Below are 2,191 nucleotides of genomic sequence, written 5' to 3'. Positions count from 1 at the left end.
GCTCTGGTGATGAGTGTTCTTATACTATTGATTTTATATATGTAAGGGGTATAGCTAAGGAAATGGAGACCGAGGCCAGTAAAGGTCGGTTTGCGGTATATGCTAGTATGAAAGTGACCGTTATCGTAGGTGACGACGGTATCCAAAAAGGGTAGTTGGTTGTTCTGTTGTGTTTCGTGGGTGAATTTGATACTGCGATGTTTGGAGTTCAAATAATTTAGAAACAAATTCATGTGTGATGGATGTTTGAAAAGAACGAAAGTATCATCAATGTAGCATCGGTAGTGTAAAGGTTTGAATTCAGGCGGGCACTGTTCAAGCCACTTATTTTCATTATTTTATTTTATTTTACTTATTTTCATTATTCAAGCCACTTATTTTCAAGCCACTTATTTTCACAAGAATGCATTGGCATAGGAGGGGCCTAAAGGGGAGCCCGCTTGCAAACCCGCAATTGGTCAGTTTGCTTACCCTCGTTGTAATAATGTTTTATTTTTGTGTTAAATTGTTTGTAATTTTATATATTGGCCTTTTTTTCGTCTTTTGAATTATGTCTTTGGTTTTATGTACAATTGTTTTGCCCTTACGTTCATCCTCATTAATTTATACATATTGGAACCATGTTTTTATGTCTAATTGTTGTCTAACTGCGTATTTCTTTTTGGTTCATTAATTACAGCACTGACGATGGAGATTTGATCATCTTCGAAACGTTTCCAATAAATCATGAAGTTCTTTACGGCCGTCTTAGTTTACCTCTTCGTCCTTACAATCAGACGCCTGAGTGGCAAGCCTATAACGACGTATATATATATATATATGTGTGTGTGTGTGTGTGTGTGTGTGTGTGTGTGTGTGTGTGTGTGTGTGTGTGTGTGTGTGTGTGTGTGTGTGTGTGTGTCTATACATACACCAAGATCTTTTAGATTCATAGAGGATTTGATATTTTTGAGGAAATACAAGCAAACAATCAAAGTTCACTTTTATTTGTCTCCACCAATTTCTAGACCAAGGCGTAAGCTTTATATAAAAAAAAAATGTATATATATATGATAATAAAAACATAAATAAATAAAAGAAGCCCATTGGCACAAGTAGTTTTTGCAGTCTGTTTGGTAAAAATATACCATTGTTCATATACACTGCACAATCAATCAGGTTATAAATCCCTCATGAATGGTAAAACACTCTTCCGTGTTGATACAATGGTAAAAAAAAAAAAAAAAAAAAAAAAAAAAAACGCTAGATTTATTGAAAATGAGACTACAGTTTCGAAATCCACTTGGATTCTATCTTTAGGTCTGAACTGAAGATGGAATCCAGGTGGATTTCGAACCTTAAGTCTAATTTTCAATAAATCTAGTTGTAAGTAAATAAATTTAGTTTTAACCTCCCCTGTCTATATTCTTTTCGCTCAGACCAGACTGCCGAGTGGATACAATCGTGCCTAGTGTTACTTGACACATACGCGAAGTAGGCTATGTGTGGAGTAGGTAGTCATTTCCCTTTTGTTATTCATAGAACCCTCTCTCTCTCTCTCTCACACACACACACACACACACACACATACACACACACACACACACACACACACACACACACACGCGCGCGCGCGCGCGCGCGCGCGCGCACGCACAAGGAAAAACAATGTTCCCCAAAATAGGACGGGGAGAAAACCTGGAATCGATCACCGAATCCATATCGAAGCGCCAAGTATGCAGGCGAAACAATTAATTCATTATAGGGTAAAACAAATAATAGTCATATTTGTTCACATTATATATATATATATATATATATATATATATATATATATATATATATATATATATATATATATATATATATACATATATGTGTGTGTGTGTGTGTGTGTGTGTGTGTGTGTGTGTGTGTGTGTGTGTGTGTGTGTGTGTGTTGGGGGTGTGTATAAGTGCACACACACACACACACACACACACACACACACACACACACACACACACACACACACACACACACATATATATATATATATATATATATATATATATATATATATATATATATATATGATAAAGTTGGGCTTTCATCCCTCTCTGGAAGGGGAAAGGGATCGATGGGATTGTAGCAACTACCGTGGCATTACGCTGCTCAGCATACCAGGCAAGGTTCTCGCCCACATTCTTCTGAAACGGATCCGCAACCACCT

Source organism: Penaeus monodon, chromosome 38 (genome assembly GCF_015228065.2).
Source record: "Penaeus monodon isolate SGIC_2016 chromosome 38, NSTDA_Pmon_1, whole genome shotgun sequence".
Taxonomy (NCBI): domain Eukaryota; kingdom Metazoa; phylum Arthropoda; class Malacostraca; order Decapoda; family Penaeidae; genus Penaeus; species Penaeus monodon.
Note: the sequence above shows the minus strand (reverse complement) of the source record.